Source organism: Coturnix japonica, chromosome 5 (genome assembly GCF_054131305.1).
Source record: "Coturnix japonica strain WE chromosome 5, WE-NBRP24, whole genome shotgun sequence".
Taxonomy (NCBI): domain Eukaryota; kingdom Metazoa; phylum Chordata; class Aves; order Galliformes; family Phasianidae; genus Coturnix; species Coturnix japonica.
In genome coordinates this window covers 49,005,765-49,031,606 of record NC_140667.1, presented here as the reverse complement: position 1 = coordinate 49,031,606, position 25,842 = coordinate 49,005,765, and the positions used below count along the sequence as shown (strand labels likewise).

The following is a 25,842-nucleotide window of genomic DNA, read 5'->3' as shown; positions in this document are numbered from 1 at the left end:
GTCCAGACTGACCTTTGTTTAGCAAGCTGTATCACAGCCATTAATCTTCTGATAGCTAAAGAAAAGGAGGGAAATGATTCCTTCATTAGGAAGGGTTGGGGTTAAATTCCTTGAGGCTTTCTAGGGGTTGTGAAATGTCTCAACCCAAAAGCACCAGATTGCTGGGGTAATACTGTATCAGCTCTTTGAGAAAGCTCTCACAAAGAATGCTGCCTTTGATAATTTCATCTTAGAAATACAGAAAAAGATGTGCAGAGCAGATAGGAAGGAACACTGGTGATATCACATTACTGGAGCAACCTAAATCAGTATGGTTCAGTGCACAGGAAACCACCTGAAGCAGACCGAGAGGTTGATAGCACAGGTGGGTGATGCCGCAGCTGTGGGTAGTCCCACAATTGGTATAAATAAGTCTGGATAAGGTGGGGGAGTAGTGACAAAGGTTTTATTAGCTTTTTGCAACTCAGTATTTGTAGAAATGTTAAGGTGGAATTGCTCTATGCATCAGACCTGGGAGTATGGCAGAGAGAGTGCTATCATTCCCTTCTTCTGGACCTCATCTAAGACCAGAGGTAAGGCAAATATCTGGGATGAGCTGCTACTTATTAGCACAGTGGCAGAGGTGTGTTGTTCCTGGCTGGGGGAAGCAGCTTGGATGTACAGTTAACTATTTTTCAAGATAAATTCAAGAGATGCGCTTACGTTTCTCTGACTTCAGGCATTTTAGTTCTCTTCCTGTGTTTTTCTGTCAGTTTGTATCAGCACCTGCATAGAAGCATTTTGCTGGCCCTGTGCATAGGGAGAAAAAGGCAAGGAGGGGAATTACATTAAATGTTCTTTGCCTCCAGAATTTTCCAGGTTTTGTATCTGGTCAGATTCATTACTGCATATATCTTAACAATATGTTGCCCTGCTACTTATTTACTTATGCTTTATGCACTTAAAGTAGCTTTGACTGAAATCCTTTCCTAAAAGCATGGAAGCAGTAGAACTTGGTTGGAAGAAGAAAATGAGGGCAACTGTCACAACTTGGGTTTCATATACAACTTCTCAAGTGATTCAGGAGCAGAATTTCCATTTGCAGAAAGTGGGCAATGATATCATTCCACCTTTGGCACTGAATGAAGTTAACTAATTCAGGCGTAGAGTTTCCCCCTGGCTTGGGGGCCTCCCTAATTAATGTAAATGCTTCATTTGCTGGCCTCCATACTCTCTGAGGGGTCACAGGCCATCTGGGAGTCACTGTGCTGATGTTTAGCACTGGGGGGAGCTCATGGGAAGCCTGAGCTCTGATGAGTAGAATTCATCCAAAATCTAGCATTATCACCAGTAAGTTCCACACTTAAGAAGGAGATAAAGGAGCATGCAGGGAAAGTGGGGATGTATTGTGCTGCTGAGACACTGATTTATATTTTTAATATGCTAACCAACTTGGAGACACCCCTGTACTAACACATGAGCAAGGATATGCAGTGCTTGGGTCATATGACAAAAATAACACCTGTAGCATGGCTCAGGTAGCTGCTCTCCCACCTTGCTTTCCTGACAGCCCTATAGTACCTCCCTCCTTGAAACTCAGCACCAATGGGTGAATTCACAGCTTTTCATCATAAGCGACCTAGGAGGAATAGAGATGCAGAAACCTGAGGAACAAAATATGCCACTGGTATTTATTAACATAGCCTTGTAAATCAAAACAGCCTGCTTGTCTGGTGTCTTGTCTAGAACTTATTGGCTCATTCATCTTAGCCATATTAAGCAGACCACATTTATCAAGTTCACATAAAAAGAGATATATAAGGACTATGCCTGACCAACAGTTACATGCAGGTATTGTTTGGAGAGAGAAAGAGAAGGTACTTAGCTTTTTGTATCAGGTATATGTGTAAGGGTATGGAGAGAGAAAACTCAAACTTCAAAACTTGGGTCAAAATAATGGCACAGGCTACAAAGAGTTCAAGGATATTATTGTGATTGTGAGGAAAATTCTAGTAAAGATTTCAAGCAACTGAATCAAATGATAACAATGTTTTCTCTGTTTTCCTAGTATGCTGTCCCAATACAGAGTCATAGAGGAGTCTGAGTTAGAAGGGGCCTTTAAAGGCCATCTGGTTCAGCTCCCCTGCAGTTAAGAGGGATGGTGCCTAGAACCCCATTCTGTCTGACCTTGAGTGTCCTAGGGACAGGGCATCCATTACCTCTCTGAACAACCTGAGGCAGTGTCTCATGTATACAAGGGATCAGAGAATTAGACATAATAGTCAGAGAAAACTGGAATAAGCTTCATTTGCTGGTACTCACTTATTGTTAGGGTGTTGGTCTGCTTCCATCTAAAGAGTTGGTGATGCTTTAATTTTTACAAGCTTTCCATTGGGCACAGCTTGTGTCTCACTGGGCCCATCTTCCAGCCTAATCTGTCAGGTGGCAAGTTTTCTTGGGTGTTTTCTTATCCATCTCATGGAAGACAAGGACACTTTTCTATGGGCCACCTCATAAGGTCAGTAGGTCCAGGGGAACAATCTGGAGCTATTATAGAATCTTGAAATCATGGAATGGCTTGGGAGATCTTAAAAATCATCCATTTCTATCTCTGTGCTGTGGACAGGGTTGCCACCCACCAGATCAATCTGCTTAGGGCCTTCTCCAACCTGGCCTTGAGCACCTTCAGAGATGGGATGCCTGCAACTGCTTTGGGCAGTGTCTACAAATGTATCACTAGTGCTTATGTATTACCTTCCACAGAGAGTTGTACTATTATGGGAGTATTTTTTTAATCAAATGTAATCAAGTTTTAAATGGTCAACACTGTATTCATAAAATAGAGGGTATTTTTCTTTCCTTGTTATTGTTATGATCTTTAGAATCTGGTGGGGTTCTGTCACAGCACAAAAACACCCAGGGTTCCCCTGCCTATGTGAATTCACACACTGTGAGACAGCCATTTTCCCAAAGAATTTACAGTCTAATCAGACAAAACAGGATAACAGGGGAATAGGAGTGGTGGATTGCCATGAGCACATATCAGTAGATTTTGCTTACAGAGAAAGCCTGTCAAATTGTTTAAGTTGCCAAAAAAAAAAGAAAAAAAAGAAAAAAAAAAGCAAGCTTTATTTTACTTTAAAAACAGAAAGAAAAATGAAAAAGGGTGTTTAAAAATCAGTATTTTTGTGAATTCTTCCTTCTGATCTGCTCTACTGAAGAGTTTTACAGGGGTAGTACAGTAGCCTGTATGAAAATATTATATCCTTCACACTTCCTTCTTTTGTGTAGATGTCATTGTGAAAAGCACAGTGTAACAACTGCTTATTTCCAAGCTGGTTAAAAGAAAAAAAAAAAACAAACACAAAAACAACACACACGCATTTACAAATACAGCATTGTGAGGAAAAAATCCCTTTCTAGTACAAATATTCTACAACTCTATTTTTTTTTTCCCTGCTTCACTCATCTGTAAACCCACTCTGACCTAGTCACTGCCTATATGTGTTGGATGGCAGAATAAATGTTAAAAACCTTTAAATCATCAGAGATAGATTTTTCCATAGATCACTGTCATAGCCTTAAGGCCTGAGAGCAGGCAAATCCCTAGGGCTTACTGGGGACGGTTATATCATTAGGAATCTTAACGTTCTTGCTCCCAAGGCAGGTGTTTCTAGTGATGATGGGTAAAGCTATTACATCTTAAAACACTCACAGTTCCATGCTTGTGTAGAGCTAGTAGAAATGGGCAAAGCACAGTAATTTGGGGAGTAAATTTCAGCAAAAAAAGGCACCATGTCATATGTGTGCTGTTCCTGTGAACTGGATCATTTCTAAAGGGAAAACTTCACTTTAACAGAAGATATTGGATGTTTCAGAATGAATGCTGTTTGTCTTTGGGAGTGAAACCCAGATGTTAAATATGGCAAATGTGTGTGTCTATTGTTAGGATGGAAGAGGGAAAAGTGTTTAGTGAAAGCTCTGGGCAGAGAATGCAGGTGATGGAAGGCTCAGCTCCTCGCTCTGAGCCTGTGGAGACTCCACTGAGGGAGACTCTGCTGCAGGGCTGGCCTTACACATGCTGTTGTGACACTTACTGCAGAGAAGAATCCCTTTTGTAGAAGGGCTTAAAACACAGCAGGTAGTGCAAGCACATTGTGAACCCTAATCTGAACTTGCTTGGGGCTTCAGATTTTGGAGCTCTGCACCATGTCCGTGGTCCTCGCTGCCTGATGCTACACATCCATCTAAAGGGGAGGAAAGCAGCAAATATATCTTCTAGGCACGTCTGCTGCAAATAAATCACCAAATTATAGAGTGAGAAGGGATACTCAGCATGATTCTGCAGTTATAAATGCTGGCTTTATTGGTTGTGCTGGGGTGCTGGAGGAGACAGATGGGTGTGGATGGAGCTTGGATGTGTTGTACGAAGATTAGGTATGATGGATTAACATTGCATTTCTCTGGGGTCTCAGTACTGACTGAGTCTTGCTATGATCATGAACTGATTGCCTCTATAATATGGAGGCTCGTGGAAATAGTAGCACTACATGGTGGTTCTATGCCATCGTGGCTTGCTGGCTTATCAACTGCACCTGTGTGAGCTATCAGTGGCTGTGGGTGGCACTGATCCTGAGTCCCCTATAGGTGTTGGGATGTCAGCAGCTGTCTGATAGAGGGGGTTGTTTTGGGATTTACACTACAGTGAAAGCAACCCTGGGGTTTAGTGAAACTTTAGAAAGTTGGAAGGAACTCATGAGTCTCCCATGGCAAGAAAATCAAAGACAGGCATGGTAGTCATAATTTCCTATCCAGATAGTTTGTGGGGGGGGGGGAGGGAAGGCCAGGAAGGCCAAGCCATCACCTTTCCTTCATAGACTTGTGCTTGAGTGCTGGTGGGCAGCTTGTGCTCAGGGCCAGGTACCTGGAATGATGCAAATTGCTAAAATGAGCTCTAGTTGGAGATGTAATGGACTGTGTGGATTGATTCCAAATGGAGAGATGTAATAGACACTCATCAATGAATTAAATCCCCAAACCCCAAGCAACTTTTGCAGATCTGATATAGAAGGATGTTTTTCACAGCTGTAGATAAAGAGTAATGTGGTAACAGCATCAGCCTCTGGGAAATTCTGCAGAGATTTTGTGGGCTCTGATCCCTGTTGTACCCTAATTTCTATTAACTTCACTAGGGCTCTTTTGTGGTGAGAGTCTGGTTTTATTTTCAGTCCAAACCACACAAAAAGCAAATCCTCATTGGCCCCTAGCAGATGTGATGGTCTGATCATTATTGAAGATGATATATTTGGGATTTGTAATTAAAATTAAAGCTATTTGGTGTAAAAGATTTAGAATTTAATTCCTTTCATTAGATATCTTAGGCTAATTGTTGCATCCAGCAGGGAGCAAATGGCATTGTAATTGCTTGATATCTCATGCTGGTTTGATTAGAAGATGATAGGAAAGAGGAGAAAAAGAGACAACTCTAAGAATGGTTTTATCTTTTTTCTTTGATTTCCTGGCACCAAACATTTCTACAAAAGAGAGGAAAAAAAGAAAATCAGGGAAATTAAGGCACAGGGAAGCAAAGTGATGGATGTCATGTCACGCAAGGTGTAAATGGTGAAGAGAAAAACTAAGCACCAGAAGCCTCTTTTCTTCTGGGATAAATAGCTCTGAAATGGCTGTGGTGAAAATCAGAAAGGTGATGGAGCTGTGAACTACAAGTGAGTCACAGGGACCTCTGCCACTTGTGGTTATTAGCTGGTAAGTTATGCCCCTCATTCTTCTATACTGTATGTGACACAGAAGGAGTCTAGTATGGGCTGCTGAAACTAGGCCATTTTAGCATAGCTGATGGAATTCAGGAGTTTTGAGGATTTTTTTTCCTTTTCCTTTCCTTTGTGTTTCTGGATATTAAATGTATTGATCGCTTCTCCTGTTTTCCTTTTTATTTTACAAAGTGGTTTGCCAGTGTTTTTTGTGTGATCCTGATGAGACTCTTCTGCTGAGGTTTTTTTTTTCCTGTTCACGCTCTCCCACACTACATAAACTCCTTGTGCATTTAGTTTGTCCACACACGAATCCAAACAACAAATCCACAGCTAGCAGCCCTGCACCAGGCTATGTTAAGGCAAGCAATCACTACTTTTTCTTTTTTTGTGTGTGTGAGAAGAAGGGAGAGAAGTATTAGTGGCTGTTGTGCTGTCAGCCTTCCTATTGGATTTAATTAGTTCTGTGGAGCTCCTTGACTAAATTTGCATATAATTTATTCTTCCTTCCCTTTCCTTGTTATGTGTGTTAATTATTTTCATGCAGCTTGCTCAGGGCTCACAGATGAAGCACAGATCTGGGCGAACATCTCTGCCTCTGGTCACCCCAGGGACATGCTGCTGTGAATTGGTACAGGAGGGGAAAATTGGCTATGATAAATCTGAAGTTATGGGCAGGCAGGCTGGGAAGTAGGGATGGAGCAGTGGGAAGATGCTGTCTGGGTCTTCCTGAAGCCCATGCATACAAATACAGAGGCTGATGGAAAGTGGCTTGTTGAGACTGGTTGAAGAGGTGACCCTGCTGGAAATGTTGCTTTGAAGCACAAGACTGAGGCTTTAAGGTTTGTTTAGCTTGGCGAAAACAAGCCTCCAGGGAGATCTCATTGTGGCCTTCCAGTACTTGAAAGGAGCTTGTAAACATGAAGAGGCTGACGTTTTACATGTTCTGATAGTGATAGGACAGGGGGAAATGGCTTTAAAATAAAAGAGGAGAGATTTAGGTTAGATGTTGGGAAGAAATAATTCACTCAGACAGTGGTGATGCTCTGGCACTGCTGCCCAGAGAGCTGTGGGTGTCCCATCCCTGGAGCTGCCCAAGGCCAGCCTGCATGGGACCCTGAGCAGCCTCAGCTGGTGGGGGTAACCAGCCCACAGCAGGCATTAGAGGCATATGGTCTTTAGGGTCCTTTCCAACCCAAGCTATTTATGATTCTGTGATTTAAGAGTAACAGAGCTCTGATTTTAAGTGCTGTGGTTGTTGGTGCCAGGGTGTACAAGGTGGATGTCACTGCTAAAGGGAGTCTATGGGACAAAACCATTCACGGGCTGAAGACTGATGCTTCTGTCACTTCTGTCAGGGCTGCTGGAGAAATAACATCCCCTCACTCAAAACCCAGTGAAACCTGCAGAAACTGGTTCTGTTTATTTGTTAAAATAGGGATGCATGAAGTGAACAGCTGACAGTTTCAAACTGGTGTCTGGAATCACTGAGGACATCAAGGAGAATTAGGGTTCCCAGATAGGTATCAGTTTCTTTGGGAGGAGAGATGAGGTGCTGCTGCCCTTGGATGGGTTCAGCTCTTCCTCCTGCTCCTTCAGTCTGGGGAAGAAACAAAATGAAATAATCTGCCTCCTTGTTGGCTAAATAGCAGTTTCCCTCCTGAAAAGTCTATACTTACATTTGCCTTTTTTCCCCCCATTTTATTTGCTTATGTAACTTAGAGGGATTCAGAAGAGCACCCACAGAGCTCCTCTTTGATAGTGAGGGCAGCTCACTGCTCCCCCATGCATCTCAATGAAGATAGCAGGGATCTAGTTCTGCACGATAAGCATAAAAAATGGCTGTTTTATGCCAGGTTTCCTGCTGTGCAAGATAAAATAACTTCGTGTCACTCTGTGGTAGAAGAAGTACCAGTGAAACCCAGTACAGAAGTACATCTTTGACTGGTGATGTTGCTCATCATTAGCAGATTATCTTGTGGCCCGTAGTTACTTTTCAATTTATCGGTGAGGGGGTGTTTTGTAGGAGCTCTTGCATCTTGATTTTGTTACTAATCTATCTGTACAGCCGTGTTCTCCCCCCACAGTGAATGTCAGATATGGGAATTTGTGAAGTGGACAGAAGAAATAATATGTCTGGATGGCACAGATTGTTGGCTAAATAAATCTCCCCCAGGAAAACATTTTGAGGAATGAGAGCAAGGGGAAAGGAATGGGGAAATCTGATTTGAAATATAAAGAGGGAATTTAGTTTAAATACCCAAGCCAATGGGGCTGAGATTTTTAACATTCTGACATGAGCAAAGGATTTTTTGAGTGTGTTGTTTACTGCGTGATTTAAAGGAAGGTTTCTCTTGTCCTTTTGCTACATAATTGAATTTATACAGTGCTGTTAATAAAAATACACATCAGATATGACGATTTTTATTCTTTAATAGATTTTTATATTATTTCAGTCGGAGAGGGATATTGGAAAAATACTCGGGATAACTGAAATTATATCCTGAATCATTTCTATGACTTAATGCTTCTTAAAATTAGTGAAATAGTTGGATGGCTTCTCTATCGTTGAAAAGTAATTCTGGGTTTTCAGAGAGAGTCAGTGTTCTCTAATAGTAGTAAAAGAGGGGCCAATCTTGCAGTCACTTGCAAGAAAAAATCCCATTTGTTTCCATGCAAGTTTTGTCATGGGAAGGGAGGTGGCTGCATCACATAAATGTATCAAAAAGTGTCAGTACACAAAAAAAGTGTCAGCACCAATGCGTCATTTGAAAACAGCATTATCCTTTCATGTCCTATAAAGTGAGGCAGTAAATCATTTTAAAAGAAGGTTTGGAGAAAAAAGAAAAACACACTTGACCCTTTGCGCTTGATCTTGGCCCCTTGTCCCACAAAACCAAGGGAGTGACACATGTTACAGAATGAGGTTGCAGAGTTTGGTGACTTTTGTCCACCAGTGGAACAGCAGTGTACCTCATAAGACGTAAACTGAAGAAATTAAGAAAAAAGATTTCATTATTTTTATTACTTGGAGGAAGGATGACATTAAACATCTGCCCATTAGATTTATCTGGGACAGTAGTTTCCAGTTGAAGCTTTTCTTAAAAGTGTTTTTCCCTTTTGAAGAAGAAACGTCATTATTTCCAGAATGTAGAAAATGATGATTTAAATATGTTTTCTGATAATGGGGCTGCTTTGTTAATGAATAGCAATTTTCTGCCTACCTCCAGAGGAATTAAGCTCATGGATTATATAATACATCTGTGAAAGCTTATCTGATTGCCCAGTAATTGTGACCTCATTGTGGGTTGTGCAATTAAGCATTAAGCCACTATTTGGCACCGTGGTTAATTGTGTTTTACTTTTCTGATACGCTTGTTGACAATACGGAGCAAAATTACTGATAACAGTACAGGGATAGGAGGAGCAGCACGACCAGAGCAGCATCCCCATGCAGCACTGCAGGTGCCTCTCTCCACTCTAGAGGAGATAATTAAGTAGGCAAGGAGCTAATGACAGTGGGAGAGGGTCACATCCACTGTGAAGGCCAGACACCAAAGTCCTTTTGCTTTTAAACCAGTGTGTCATGCTGAATGAGGCAGATGGGTTCATCAAAGGAGCAGTTTTGCTGGGCAGATATGCAGATGTGTTTTTGGATATTTTCCTGCACTAAGTCATAGCTTTCCAGATATAAATGGTTGTTAGGGAACATGCAAAGTGGCAATGTTTTAAAGCAGTTTTCGTGGAAATTATGCCCAAATATAATTGTTAGTCAAGTAAAAGGCAGCTTTTGAAGAGGTAGCGATAGAGATTGAGGAAAAATCCATTTTTTAATTTTCTTCTCAGGGAAAAATAAGAAATTTGGCACTGGGAAGTGATCTGTATTCTGCTGGTTTTCCAATCTGTGCTCCAGAACATTTAGGTCATAGGAGCCAGGAGATGTTTGTCATATTCCTCAGAGAGAGGTGTTCCTGGGAATGGCTCATGGGAAATGATCTGTGCAGTTACAACATGCACAACATACTTTTCCAGAAGTATGTGCAGGTGTCCTGTAGAACAGCTCATTACAGACATCTTTGGTGACCCAGTAGATTATCTTGTATATGTGTGCTACATGATGCTCACTGCACCAGCTCTGCCCTCCTTCTGGCTGTGTGACATAGTTGAGCCTGACAGCCAGTTCTGACCTGATAGAAAGCCACAGGTTGCCTGTGTTCAACCAGACTGTGAAAAAGAATGGAAATAAGAAGGGACTTTGTCATGTTTTTCATGTCAGCAGAAGCAAAAACCACTGTGGCATATCTCAGTCTTGCAAAGTGAGGACATGCTAGAGGCTTTTTATTGTGGTGCAGTCATCTCCTATCAGTTAAGCAGGGTTCCTCTTGGGCCTTCTCTTAGGACTCTGCTGTTGTTTGAGTAGTACATCAACAGTACACCCTTTTCTGTCATGATGTATTGCACTCGTATATCTTCAGAGTGAGCTTTCTTTCTAATGATCTATTAGTGAAATGCATCATTCGAGCGAGGATGATGATGATATACTACTCCATGGATGATGCCATTCAAAGGAAAGAAAAGGTCAGACAACAAATTCAATAGAGCCATTGGATAAAAGTCAGGCAACACATCATCTCCGAGGCTGTTTTCCTTATGCTAAGGAGGACTGCTGATACAAGCAGTGTGTTCCAGAGGCCATTTCTTTTATAGCTGTGCCTAAACTGACCCCAAATGTCAAAGGAAAGCAGTGCTTTGTATCATCTGAATTGAGAGAGTATCAAAACATTTTGGTTTGAGACTGCCTGTGACAGCTTCAGCATGAAAACCCCAGGCAGTATATGTGTGTATCTTTGTGGAACTTGATCACTTCCTTCACTGCAATCCAAAGAGAAGCTATCAAATAAGCTTTCCTGTGCACTGCAGTAATCAGTGTAGGATTAAAGAATAACACAAGATTCATACTTTTTGCATTTATATCCTTTGAGTCTGAAATTAATTCCAAGATGATCATTCCCTTTTTTATTTAGCATTTGACACACTTGCTATTCTTATGTTGAACTGAAAATAGCAACTTCTGAAAAATAGTGTGCATTTTTCATCTCTTTTAACATGTCTATCTTGCTGGTTTAATGTCCTAGAAATCTGCTGTGGAAGGACAATGAGAGACACATAAGTACAGAGTTGTGCCCCAAAATGGTTTAATTGTTTAATATCTAGTGAAGTGTAAATGATGCTTAGGAGATTCATTTATCCATCAGAGGTAAAGACATCGAGTAAGGTGCTATGGAGGAGGGGTAAATATGATTATTAAAAGAAAAACTTCAGGCTGACTTCTTTCAAGCCCCTGGGTTTGTATTTGCTGATAATGATGAACAGTTTTGCAGTGCTGAGATGTGACATCTGACCGCTTGATTTTGTCATTTCACATGTGAGGGTGGTGCGTGATGTGGCTGCTGAAACAGTGGCAATGTGACCCGGCACCAGCCTTGGAAAACTGGAGAGGATCTTTCTGAATTTCAGGGTCAGCTCAGTGCTGTGTGGACATTACAAGAAGCTGGGGGTGAGCTGATGCCAACAGCTGATACCCCAGCACACTCCTAGCTTTTCTACAGAGCTTGTGCTGCAGTTGTATCACCATAAATGTGGTCTTAAATCCCCCAGTTGGAATCTGTGTATGATGAGCAGGCTTCCTAAAAATTGCAGCTCATTAAGAGCTGGGTCTGACTGGCTTGAGGCTGGCTGCTAGTACATGCAGCACTGGATGGGAATGATGAGAAACTTATTGCACCATGAGAAGTAGAAGCAAAATTGAAGAAATTTACCAGGTACTAAATAATTCCTGAAGAAGAACTTAGAGTCTTTTGACACTTCTGCCTGATTCCATAATTTTCATATCTTTTGCTTTTTCTTTTCTAGAAATGTTTGTTCAAGTATGCAGTTGATTTTATAATTGGGAGGTTTTTCATAGAATGGTTTGGGTTGGAGGGGACCTCAAAGATCATCCAGTTCCAACCCTCTGCTATAGGCAGGGATACCTCCCTGTAGATCAGGTTGCTCACAGCACCATCCTTCATGTTATGTCCATATATATATGGATATATGTCCATGTATCTCCATACCACTACCTGTTTACAGCATGGGTACCTTGCAGCCTGTAGTTTAAAGGACGCAAGCACACAGCCCTACATTGTACAGCAATTTTCCTTGGAAACAACAGCTCATGCTTATCAGAAAAATCTGCTGTTATGATAAATTAGTAGAACTTCAGTATGAAATATTTGGAAATACACATTTCTGCTTCTCAGCATTGTGAAGTGAATTTCAATCTAATGAGTAAGATTCATTTCCCTGTTATTTATTTATTTTTTTTCATTGCTTCGAAGTAACACCTAATACAGCTAAAATAAATCAATGAAAACTCTTCTGTCAAGCCTCCTTTTTGGTGTTGGCTCCTTCCGTCATGCCTCCTTGCCACCTCACCAAGCTGCTGCTCTGCACCCCTTCTTAGCATGGACCCATAGCTTTGGATCAGTAGCTCAGACTGTGGTGCCAGCATCTCCCTGACCCAAGTCTGTGAGCTGGAAATGCCCTCATTGCACCTGCAGATCAATTTTGTACCATGACAAACTTCCTCTTTAAATACAAATAAATAAATACAAAGAAATGTCATCTTGTCACTAATGGTATTTGCGTCATTTTGCAGCTGTGTTTGCTTTGAAGTGAGCAGTCAATGATTTTCGAGTTAGCTAGGTGAAGTGGAAAAATAATGATGGATCTGGTAGTCTTTTGTCACTTTGGGCCCTGAATTTTCCTTGTGTCTGTGTGAGCTTTGGTTTGGTATCATCTGTGGGTAGTAAAAATTAGATTCTAGTGCTGGGTCTGGTGGAAGCAACAGAAGCATGGATCACTTAGTTTCTCATCATTTCCCTCTAAATCTCTCTATAATGAATGTCAATAAATAAGTTTTTTGGGAAAAAATGATTCATGTTTTTATCAGTTTAATGTGTAACAGCCAAAATTAAAATGGAAGAGAAACCAATAAGATGTTAAATACCTCATAAACATTTTTAACCTGAAACAATGAAAAGTAAGAAATGGAAGCAGCTCTTAATGGGAAGATTTGGAGGTTTGAGACCAATTTTGATTAGTCTTTTCTCCCCCTGATTTGTTGTGTAGCTTGTAACAGCTCTTTCAGGGCAGAATAATACAGGTCAATAGCTGACTTAAAAGTCTTCAGGAAAGGGAACGATTAGCTGTTTGAGCAGGGGCTATTAGTGGATTCACCAATTCATTCTCTTTCAGGGATGAGCTTTGGGCAAGGAGTGTAAATCTAAGACTCAAAACAACGGTGTCGGTATAAAATAAATCAATACTTAGTCCTACCAGGGGATGCATTGATTTGGTCAAAAAGAAGAGGGTCCTGATGACTACAAGCTCTGTTTTTAATCCTGTTTTCTTCAGGAAATGAGGTGTATGGTGCTGGATGGTCATTTGACTCATTTACCCAATTTCAGCCAGATTTTGCTGAATGTTTGGCCATTGTGCAGGATCTTAAAGACACTGGGCTCTGACCAGTTTTGCAAAAAGGAGAGGAAGAGCTTGGAAGAGGATATTAATATCAAGGAGATGCCCATTTGCAGGCAGCTGCTTACAGCCTTGGGTTGACTCCTGAGCTCAGTCCTTAACTCACTGCAAATTATTTAATGCCATTTTGGGCATTTCTTTGAGACCCAGGATTCCCTTATGCAATCCAGAGAGAAAAATTGCTTTTCATGATCTATGCCACCCATTCTGGATCTTGGCTCTTGGTGAAGAAAACTTATTTTTTTTAGACTACTAAGGGACCCTGTCCTGACTGAAGTGTCTTGAGGGCCACTGGCATATCCTTAACGTGAATTTGTGCTCCTCAGGAAGAATCTTAATAACCCTCTTCCTTCCTCCACCCTACTCTGTTAAGGGGAACTGATGCCTTGGAAGGGTTGCATGGTGAGAAAGGCAGCGAGAAGAGAGCAGGAGGGCTGGGATCTACATTGGAGCTCTCAGCTTGTCCCACCTGCTGGGTCAGGGGAGGGAGGATGCTCACAATTAGCAATGATCATTATCATCAGTCAAGCAATTCATAAATATTCCATAATACAGGGCCCCGTATTATACAAGCAACAGCAAATATTGTAGCAGATTTATTAGTGGAGCATGAAACATTTATATTTTTCAGATGACAGGGCAGATGATGACTGTGTTATGCTAGCAGGCAAGATGAACCTCATTCAAAAAGTGCCTCGTAGACGATGGCTAGATGTGACAGCAAGACGAATTAAGGTCTTTGAGTATCAAGATGGTGTGATAGACTCTGGGAACTGAAAACTGAACACCAGTGCTATCCTTCAGAAAGTGTCTGAGCTTTGTTTGTGTAACTTACAGGCTTGATAATTGTGATGCCTCTGTGATCTTGCCAGGAATTGAATTTTCCTGCCATCTTTTAGCAGGGGGGTACAAGAATACATATTTAGTGCTACAAATTAGAGTTACAGATAGCAAGACATTGAGGAACAGTTCTGAACTGGGGCCAGCAGTTTTGATGAAGGGTTTTGGAACCAGCAGCAGCTTCCTTTTCCACTTTCACTGTTTATTAAACATGTTGCTCCCCAGATCTGTCAAGGAGTTTTACTGGGGTGTCTTTGTACCAAAAGCTGGTTGGGAAGGACAGCTGAAGAACTGTAAGCTGCAGTTTAGGTAGGGCTATTGGTCAATATTCAGCATGAATGATCAAGCTTTTGGACTTACTGGTGTTTAGTTATACCCATGTCAGCTATTGAAGGGAAAAGGAAAGACCGCAGAGTAGAATCGAACAGGACTAGTCCTCAGCCATTGCCTGCCCAAGAGGGAGAGGCTGATATCTTTATCTTTTCCATATCTATTATCCCCATCTAGGTTTTGCCATATTGAGCCAATGTTGGTTTTTTTTTTTAATATAAACACCTTTCCAAATGAGAGGTCTTCCCATGTTTCACTCTGTTATGAAATTTAAATACATGTTCTTGAAGCTGCCCAGTATGCAGATGAGTTTTATACCTCCTTTAAAATGTATTTACAGGTAGATCAAAACTATGCCTGAGATGGCAGCTAGTCTGACTTACATCCTGCAAATATGTCCACTGTGCAACTTCACTGTATGCATCAAGATCATTTACCTTTCATAATACTTTGAAGTTAGCTGTTTCCTGACAAATCGCAGTGGTCTCCATCAGAAGGACTGAGGATGAGCTTTTGTACCAAGGTGTATTTTCCTTTTTTTTTGGAGAGGAAATAAGTTTTGTCATATTTCATAGAGAAATCTGAAAAAAACCCGACAACCCAAATGACCAATAGAGAAAAAAAACTACTATCATCAAAGCCAATATCTGATCTCTTTCTTATTTTGGTGGATGTTTAAAATTATTCATAGTTGTTTTAGTCAATAATGGCCCCGATTTGGGCATAGGGCATCTCTGGCATGACTGCTGCTCTGGGGCACCAGCAGCTCTGTTGCCATGGTGGAGAGACCTTTGCCTGGAGTTATCTTTGCATGCTGTCTCAATCTTCAAGGACTGATTGCTGCAAGAAGACATGAGTAGAGGTGGCTCAGGAGAAATGGGCTTCCATCCCTGCAACTGCAGACAGTACTTCTTTCCTTTAAGTAAATCTGGATTTTCTGTCACAGAAATGCAGTATGTCCTGTGTTTTATTCTAGGCATGTTATGGTACCTTTGGTACCATCTTGGTGCTTTGAGCTGACTTGCTCTCTATCTCACCTCTGCTCTGGACTGAAAGCATGAACATACGAGCTCAAGCTGATCCAGTGTTTCTTACTGAAGCTAAAATTTGTAGGGAGAGAGAATATATTTTAAAATGACAACATCTGGTAGGTTTGGAAAAAGAAACAATAAGATTTTGGACTCCAGTTCTCTCTGGAGCATTTGACATCGTGATGGGCACACAAGTGACCACAGAGCACACACAGTAGGTGGATTTTATGAATGGTGAAGGTAGAATGTAATTTGGTGTCTTCAGGTTGGGTGGTCTGTTTTAAATGGCAGATTTTAATGCTATGCCCTAGCAGGTATGGTAATATGGCATGATATTTGGCTGTGAGGTTTGTTCATTTTTCTTTCTGAATTCCCCTCACTCTGAGTTGTTCAAACCCAGACCCAGCTTCTCATGTCTACAAAATGTGACAGAGTTGTGCTGTTCCCAGCATGAGATGAGATTTTTTTAGCTGAATTTTCTCACCTGGACGCAGAAAAGTTTACAGATTCATTTATGTGGCTTAATTCCTTCTCCTGGAAAATGGATATAATCTTTTTTAACTTTGTACTTATTCTATCACAATGATGCAAAATAATTTATGTGCTTTTGAACAATGCTTGAATGGTTGGAAAAGGGGACTGAAGTAGGTTTGTTACGGTACTTGAGTCTTTTAGTGACGAAAACTTGGTGTGAGTTGAATTATGTTTTGTGCCTCACACAATGCATTTTTCTTCACTTATACCAAAGAAATCCAGGACTGGAAGTTATGTGTTTGGCAATAAGTAGGTCTCGTGGGAGTTTTGATATGAGAGCAGAATGAGCCTTTATTTTCATAATAAAGAGGAAAAAAAGACTTCTACCCAATTCTTCTTATGGTCCTGATGTTATTAGAATAACTGGTAAGTTAAAACAGTATCTGAAGTCCTGGGGAGACAAGAAAGATCATAAAACTGCAAGGAGCAAGAAAAACTGCACACAACACGCAAACATGTAAATTAAGACAAAGAAAATGACCATAAATGCCAGCAGTCCCTAAAACATTAGGGACTAATTTCTAACAAACCATTAGCTGCGTGGGGAATTGACAAACATTATTAAATGTAATTTGCTACATCTGTTTTATTATAGAATTCATTTGGCACATATGCTATTTATGTTATACAGTATTTGTGCACAGTTTGGGGCTTATTTTTCTCTGTCTACTGTTAGTTTCTTTAGGCCTCACCTGACACCAAAGCATAGGAAATAGGTTAGGATTGACTTTACTCTTTCTGTTGGAATTCAATTTGTATGTTTGCGTGCAGGCTTCTGTGTCAGCCACTTTCCCTCCTTCCTTTGCCCTCCTCCCACAAGCAGCTGCACACGAACATTTCTGCATTACAATCAGGACCAGCCCCAGTGAGTGCTCTTTCTGCTGCCTAATACTGCGAATGCATGTACAGCAGACGTGGTTTGCAGCTTTTGCAGGGATGCTGTTACCATCAAAATCATTGTGTCATTAATATTTAAATGGAACTGTGATCTGAATTGCATTTTTTTTTCCTTTTAGACTAATATTCAAGGAATAACTGATAGTCTGTAAGCATCAATATCAGCGACATCAGCCAGCCAGTGCTGTAATCTTGATCAAAAATAATAATGTCATCCATAACGCTGTAAAGATTTATTAGTTGTGACAAATCTATACATTAACAAATCGCTACATGGCCCTGAATGCCAAATAAACAGAGCCAGTCTTATACGGATCTTTTGGAAACTCTATTAAGGAGTGTTTCACACAGGAAAAAATTGCTCTGAAAACAATACATACTTGTATATATGTGAATAAGTGATGGAATGCTGTCTTTCCACTCTTCTTTAGTTAGGAGAGGGGATGGCTAACAGACCAAAATGAGCCCAATTGGTATTTCTGGGTGCAGTTCTGGTTTGGGTTCTGCTTCAGCTTGCACTTGTTCTGATTTTGTTACCCTTCCATTTCTGCATTGTAACTCAGTTTTGAGTTCTGCTTTGAGATAACATCACAACCAGGATGACTTTTGACTCCTTGATTACAATTGTCTAAAAAACCCCATCTTTATCATGGAAGTAAGATGATCTTTTCTGTCTCTTCTATTGCTACCTTTTACTAGTTGGGTATACAAGTCATAAAGGAAGTTTTTTTGTCAATCTTCAGATTTTAACAAATCCAGGCCTTTGGCAATTGGCAATCTGAGGGAAATGTGAGTTGCTTAGATGGAAAATAGCTATAAGGTTAGCAAAAAGGCAGATTTGGGTTCGTCATAGTGGTGCATGAAGAGAGACAATGGACATATGCTGAAAAAGGATAAATTCAGTCTGGGTATTCAGATAAGCTTTTGGGAACAGTCAAACACTGGAACTGGTTGCCCATAGAGGTTGTGCTCTTCCTGTCCTTGGGTATTTTCAACACCCAACTAGATAAAGCCTTGAGCAACTGACCATCTCACAGATGACCCCACTATGGGAAATGAGATGCAGAAATACGCAGTTGCAAATAGAAGAGTGAAGATGTACCAGAAAATACTCAGTAACTTTACAATGGGACTAGAATCATAGAATCATTTGTGTTGGAAGGGACCATTAAAGGCCATTCAGTCCAACCCTTGTGCAGTGAGCAGGGACACCTACATCTCCATCAAGTGTTCAGAGCCATGTGCAGCCTGACCTCATGTGTTGTGAGGGCATCCACCACCTTTTTGGGGATTCTGTGCCAGTACTTCTCTACTCTTATCATTATAAATTTTGTTCTCCCCCTTTTTTATTTTCAAACCAAACCAGGATTTGGCCTTTGCTGACCATCTGCTCAGTATTACCTGCTTATTGGTTTTTCTTCTTAATCAATTTTTCAAGACAAAGAAAGCCCTTGTACTTCTCTATCCCACTTCACCCTGTCCCAAACTCTGTGTCAGGTCAGAAGATGGGAGTCTGAAATACAAAAGGGTGTTCAAAAGCAATGGCATGTAATCATATATGTCCTTCTGTGCCTGGTTTTTGCATATTTCTCCCAAACACTGTTCAATCTTCAAGCAGGGCAAAATGAAATTGTGTACTGACATCCTATCAAATCAGTCAGTGACGTATCAGCAGTGGAAACATCATCAGTCTGTCTCTGTAGTGACACAACTCCTGCCAAGATTGTTCTAGGCAAGGCACAGACAAGAAAAAAAGTTGGAAAAGGTGTTTTTGTTATGCTGCAGACATTGTTTGTGCTTGTTTTTTTATGCTTTTTTCTTTTCTTCCCCCAAATGTATTTTGCAGCCGTGTATGTTTAGGTCATTTTTTCCTTTTTTTTTTTTTTTTTTTTTTTTTTTGTGCACTAGTTCTTCTCTTGTATAATGTGTCTGTGGAAACAGATGATGGGATGAAACGAAAAAAAAAGACCATTTTTAAAGCCTGGGCCCAAGGTAGCAATAACAGTGCTTGCACATATTTTTAATGGGGTCATTTAATAATAATCTCTCACCTCCAAACTCCCAGGACTTCTATGTGTGGCTGGGGCTGAAATCCAGACTTCTCCACTCTGAGCTCATCTCTAATAATTAACAACCTGGTTTAATAAATATGTCAGAGCGAGACTCCCACACTTATTTTACTTGCTTTTTGTCCTATTCATATTAGCACATAACTTTAAAAAAAGAAAAAAAGAAAAAAAAAAATCTAATGTTACTTATTGTAGTATTTGGGAGTTCTGAAAAATTGCCTGCCACTAGAGGTTATTCAAATTGTGGTCTTGATGTATTAGCCTAGACAGTTTTAAAGCCATATCTACAGCAAGTAGTTAGCCATACTGCTGAACTGACATTTTTTTAAATGAACTACAAAGAATAGCCTATTGTGGTTAGCTTATTTTATTTACAACGTTTCACATGGTGTGAACATTAAAAATTTACAGAGGGATATTGATGGGCAGCTCCATCAAACCGTTGCGACCCAAACTGTGCAACCAAACTGTTTGGGGAGAGGTGCCTCATTCCGATGGCCGTTCGTGCTGCATGACGGCAGCTCTTTGCAAGGCAGCTATAAATCCACTGCCTGGCTGAAAGTGAGTTAGGAAGTGAGTAATTGCTGGGAAATATCAGGAAAGGAGCAATGCATGAGAGTTAAAAGAGACTGGTGTCTGTGTTGGGGGTTTGATAGCTGCGTTTTTGGGGCTGGTGGGACGCAGGGTGGCAGTGTTGTCAGCACAGAAGCATCGCCTGTTGTCATCCAACCAGACACGTTTTTTGTCGTTTCTGTCACTCCCAAGATAAAAAGAAGCTAACAAAATTGTATAGACTGGCAAGCAAATGATACCGGGTAATGGCACATGGCTTTGTGCTGACACTTCTGCCTCACAAATGAGAAAAAATAACTCTTAAAATCCAGAAAGCTGCACTTAGATTTATTTATTTATTCTGAAAAAGCAGAGTCCCAATAAGTGTGTGTTAGAACTAAATTTTCCCCCTTTCTATGCTATTAATATGCTATTAATAGGAATTTTATTAGGCATAAAATTTATGAAAGACATTGGAAACATGATCTTCCCATTAGGAAAAAGATGGGAGAGCTGAGTAACACTGATGGGTAAGAAGATGCATCTCCATCAAGAAACAATATGTTTGGAACATGTAGTAAAGCTCTTTGGCCAGCAGTGTGTATGTCTTGAAAATGCATTTCATGTAGATGTATTAAGCCGGGTTATGCAGTGTTCAGTCTCCCTGCTTGCAAGTCCTTATCACATTTTGGGATTAAACTGCCAGAATTTGGCAAGACATTACAGAGGTGCAATGACCAGACTTCCCCTATCAAGAAAAAGGAGCTGCAGATGCACATATTTGGGAAGTTCTGATCTAACTCTCTCACTGTTCAGCTCTGTTTAATGATGCTGTAACTCAAGCAATTCTTTTAGATTTGCAGCAGTGTAAGTCGCAACAGGATAAACTTCATCTTAAGTTATTTAACTCGCTGCTTGCATTGACTCACCGGCTCATTAAGGGCCAACATCACAATTAATTCATCTGAAAGAATCAGAGAATCACAGAATCGTTAAAGTTGGAAAAGATCTCTAAGGTCATTTAGTTCAGCTGTCCACCTAACACCTATACTGCTCACTAAACCGTATCTCTATGAGCAACCAGACTGAAGAAGGAGATAAAGACAGGATTTGGCAGTTCTGGCAAAGACATCTGAAATCAGTGTATTAGATGAGAACTTGGAAATAAGAGATGAAACTTCCCTTTAAGTTTGTGGGTCAAATGTAGTAAAGGCATGAAAGCTACTGCACATGGTAGTGGTTGTGAGGTGATGAAAAGAGATTTTGGAGTAATTTTGCATTCATTTGCATCCTTTGGTTTCTCACTAGTATGAGAAATGCAGTAAAAAGAGCCTGGGCAGAAGGGACTTAAGTGGAATCTTCTTCTCCAAGGCATCGCCTACCACTTATGTAGTTTGACCATAGAGAACCACTGTTACCCTGTGAGGGGACACACCATAGAGAGGCAAGTGCTATGGTTCTTAAAGAAAGCAACAGGCAGGAGACAAATGAAAACTGCTTTACATGAAACTGATGCTGGTCTATCTGGAGTTATATTGTAGAATCGTTTGAGTTAGAAGGGACCTTTAAAAGCCATCTGGTCCAACTCCCCTGCCGTGAGCAGGGATGCTATCGACTCCATTAGGGGCTCACAGCCCCATTCAGCCTGACCTTCGGTTTCTACAGGGATGGGGCATTCACCGCCTCTCTGGGCAACCTATGCCACTGCCTTACCACCCTTATTGCAAAAACCTTTTTCTTTAGATCCAGTGTAAATATCACCTCTTTAGTTGAAACCATTTCCCTTTGTCCCATCACAGCTGACCCTGCTAAGGAGTCTGTCCATTTCTTTCTTACTACACTGTTGTAGATACTGAAAGGCTGCTTTCCGGTCACCTTGGAGCCTTCTCTTCTCCAGGCTGTACAGACCCAGCTCCCTCAGCCTGTCCTCGGAGAGGAGGTGCTCCATCCCTTGGATCATTTTTGTGACCCTGTGTCTGAACTACACAGTATGTTGCTCAGCAGCTTAGGGCCAGATCCAAAGACACTTAGGCTCTCCAAATAAATGTAGGTGATTGACTCCATCAGTATAATCCATTACCTTCCCCAGCCTAATCTTTTAAGACTGGTAATTTTTTTTCATTTCTGAAGTTACTTCGGCACCTGCAGTTTTGCTCTAGAGGATATAGAAGGAAGGAAAATTGCCCTGTGAAAACAGAATTGCTTTAGACTGTAAGATGGGGCATCCTAGGATGGATTTATTATTTGTAATGTTCTTGTAAGTGGTAGCAAGATAAAAGCAATGTGAACTACATGAGTGTATTAAGGAATGATCTGAGTGACAGGAGATGGTGAAAACACCTCACTTCCCTTTGTTGGCATTTCAGTATGTCCAGTGAAGCAAAAATGCTTTGCACTGTGTGAAGAGGGAAAAGAAAAGATTTTTGTCATAATCCAGTTATACTGCTTTTAAAATTAATGGCAAAGGCTCTATGCTGGGATTTTGTCTGCAGTTCCACTTCCAAAGGGATGAAGTGGGGCTGCTTAATTGAAACGCAGGTCATGCAACTGGGAAATTTATGCAGCAGGGGACTTCATCCCTTCCTGATGCCAATTCTGTGTCTTCTACACAGATCTGTCTTCACGATGCAGCCTTGTGCAACCTTGTCACACAAACCACGAAGGGAGGACTGGGGGAAGTCAATACAGATAGAAGTACGTCCATCAGAGAGGTGTTTAGGTTTTATAAATAGGTCTATAAATAATACATTTCTACTTCTGCTGGTTTTATGGCCATTGATATGCAATAGAGTCCTCTGGGCTTAAATCTGCAGATATTTTTATTACTTGAGGTCACCGCTGCTTTGCACTGTACAAACAGCACACTGCCTTCACCTCTGTGTCTGTTGATTTCTTTATGCTTCAGTGGGTGCTTTGAAAAGGCGATGCACTGGGTGTTATCCATCTCTTCTACCTGTCCTTAGATTTTGCTAAGTGCATACTTTTATGGATCAGTTGAACAGCCCCAGTCACTCTGTAATTTAAGATTTTATGCCTGAATGCTGGACGTCATCCTAATAAGTGCAGTGTTCTGTGTGAGGAAGTGTAGGAGAAAATAACTCTTTGTTTCTCTGATGAACTCCTACAACTGCTTCATGATACTGTCTGCACCTTTTCTATATGCATAAGGATTGTTATGGAGTGAGGAAAGCTGCAAAACCTGAAGGAGATGTAGTCAATAGAATTAAAATATCCATGTGGATTGCTGTTAAAGAGACATCTCCCTTTTTCCCTGGTATACACAGGGTGGTAGGCAGTCGGCTGTTGGCTTTTATTCCTTTCCAGTGTACAATATTGGATATCACCAGCCTATTCCCTCTTCAATAATTCCCTCTTCAAAGACTATTGTAATTGTATTGTGCAGGTCAAGTCATCGACTGGGACTGCAGTACCTTCCCTTCTGCTGTGCAGCTATCCAGCACAACCTTGCAGTCCCTATCCAGATATTTAGGAAAACATCTGAAAATACACTGTTTGAACATCTATGCAGCAGTAAAATCCAGCTCTTCCTGAGCATCTGTGCCTGGATGGAAACCCGAGAGGAGTACTGTAGTGCGGGCTGTGATGAGCTGACACTGCACTGCCATTTGCAAGCAGTGTCCAGTGAAACAAAAAGCTCTTCCCTTGTCCCCTGTCATCACCTCTGTCACATCAAACTGCTGAGACCAACCCTTGGCTCTCTCTGAAATATATTAACCTTGTCTCTCTCTCGTGTCACTACTCTAATTGAGACTTAATGTATTTACCTCTGTTTTTGCCACCCTCCCGCTCCCTGTTACTGGTTCTGTGTTGTGTCAGCATCCCTATGCACGTGCCCTCTCCTACGTGTCACACAGGCAGAGTATTGCTGGTCAGACCAGTCATTTGTTTGAGGTGTTCTGCATCAACACTGTGCATCCATCCTACCCTCCGTAAAGGTGCTTTCCTACTGGCAGAACTCGCTGCAGAAGTCTCATTTTTAAAAAGATGGCTTAAGCACACATGTTAATTGCAAGATTTAATTATACAGCAGAGAAGTTGTGATTTTTTTTCCTCCTAATTACCAAGGGAAAACTTGGCATGAGAGAAAGGATATAATGGGGAAACGCCTTTTGCATTTCATCATTAACATTTCTGGCACATGGTTATGGCAGTGGTGCATGCCCTGCCTCATTAAATTCCCTGGATGGGGCTGGATGAGGTGCTGCTGAAGGCCAGATTTCCATACAAGACACTTGTAAGGAAAGCTGAGGTGCAGGAGCTAGAGGGAAGCAGGGAATGGCATCATAAGAAATGTCCACAGTTCCAGAGAGCCTCTTCTCACTGACAAGTCAACCTGCAGAAAGCAGGGTGAGCCCAGACTGATTTTATTCTGCTATTTCATTCCAAATTGGTATCTGAAGATTAGGGTCAGATTCACAGCCAATCTTCAGGAGCTACATCCCAGCATTGGTCAGGAATTAGAAACTCAGAGAAAAAGAAGCTGCTTCCTCTTGATGGCAGTCTGTTTCTGTTTCCCCTGTTCTGTCAGTCTGCCTGGCTAATCCTCCTTCCCAAGGTGGGACACCTTTTATTTTGGGTTTTGCTTTTAGTTTTATATTGCTTTTTTCTTGTTCCAGGAGTCCGCAAACATTTTGAGCCTTTCTGTTAACTCTCTTTTCTATTCCTAGGATTAACTCTCAAAGAAGCTGCACTGGCTGAAAGTTTGTATAGAGCCCGTGTCAGCACAGGGAAGTGTGTAGGTTGCTCCAAAATTAATGCCTCATGTTAAATTCTGTGTAAACAACATGGATACAAAAAGAACAATTACACTATTTGATAGAGCAAGTCCTCAGCTACAAAACACTATTTTCCAACATAGTCACCGCCATTAGCTGTGCATTTCCCAGTGATGAACAAGGACTTGCATGTTGTGCTCATAACAGTCTGCACCAGCAGAGATGAATCACTATCACTCTTACCATTCCTGAAATGCACCTCCCACTGTCTCTCTCTGCTCACACCCACTGTTTGGTCTCCATAAACATTCAGCATAAACAATTGAACTTATTATAAAAGTTGACCAAGGTTGAAAGGTGTGTTGTTTTCTGTGTGGAGGAATTCAGTCACACACCTTTGCTTCACATGCACTTCCACATCAGATGTCATTCTTGTCAGACTGCCCCTCTGTTGCCATCTGTCGCTCGGTGACAAAATGTGATGGAATATTGGTGGAAAGGTTCATCCTCTGCTGCCACACCACCAACATCCACCTCTGACCTCATGGGCCCATATAATGAAATAGGAGGCACTGCTTTTGAAACAGCCGCTGTAGAAGGGAATTAAAGTCTTCTGGGTAAAGCCCATCCTAATCAAGCTGAGGAGCTGAAGGAGTAAAAGGGGCACAGTTCACATCAAGCCTCCACCTCCCCTCTTTCTATGACTTATTTATTTTTCCTCTATTATCCATCATCTCATTATGTCTTATTTCTATTTCACATTAGTGCCCATAGACTGAAGTGGCTGAGGCTTTCAGGCTTTTGAACCACTCTTCTTCCCCTGGTAGTGTTGTATCCTTGCACCAAGGGCCCCCTGTAGGGACTCTCATTTCCCACTCCTCTGTGACAGAGCCCGGGTAATCACCTCTGGGAGCCAGGGGGTGCACTGGGAAGCCCTGGGTGCCTGGAAAGCCACAGGGCTGCAGAAACTCTTTTGCAGGAGCTCTGTCAGTTGAATTTTTGTGGAAATCAACACACTTCCATAGAATGTCCTGAGATAAGCAGTGTATTTTGCTTTGCATTCATCATTTTTCTTTTCAGTCATTTCATTTAATAAAGGAATTTCACAGACTTTATTTAAGGAATCATGCACAGATACATAATACTGAACTCCGAGTCTTCAGGTAATGAATAATCATATTCACGGATCAACCTAATTAGGCATCAGAGATCATTGCCTACAACAGTGTGAAAAAGGGTATATATTCACAGCTAGACAACTGTTCATTAGGGGCCTGACCTTGCAGCTATTATTCATGTTGAGTGGTAGTCGCTTATGGGAGATACTCGTATTGTCTTCAGCATACATATTACCATGTAAAATATCATCTGCCAGTGCTATGACTTCCTTAACATCCCAATATTTTCTACGTACAGTGACACCTGGTGTAAATTACGTAAGAAAATTTTTGAAGAGAAGGTAGCATCAGCAGCAGTGCTGTGAATTTCATTGCATCTCTAAGAAAATCCCTCCTGCTGCATC

The 25,842-nt window shown here is 41.2% G+C and overlaps 1 long non-coding RNA gene across 1 annotated transcript in view; it reads left to right on the top strand.

The window, feature by feature from the left end:
- The first annotated feature begins 442 nt into the window (after positions 1 to 442).
- LOC146760802 (uncharacterized) overlaps positions 443 to 25,842 on the top strand; it is a 122,230-nt gene continuing 96,830 nt past the window's right edge. Inside the window, exon 1 of the long non-coding RNA XR_014946146.1 lies at positions 443 to 572. This is a non-coding gene — a long non-coding RNA (uncharacterized LOC146760802). The remainder of the gene's footprint in view (positions 573 to 25,842) is intronic.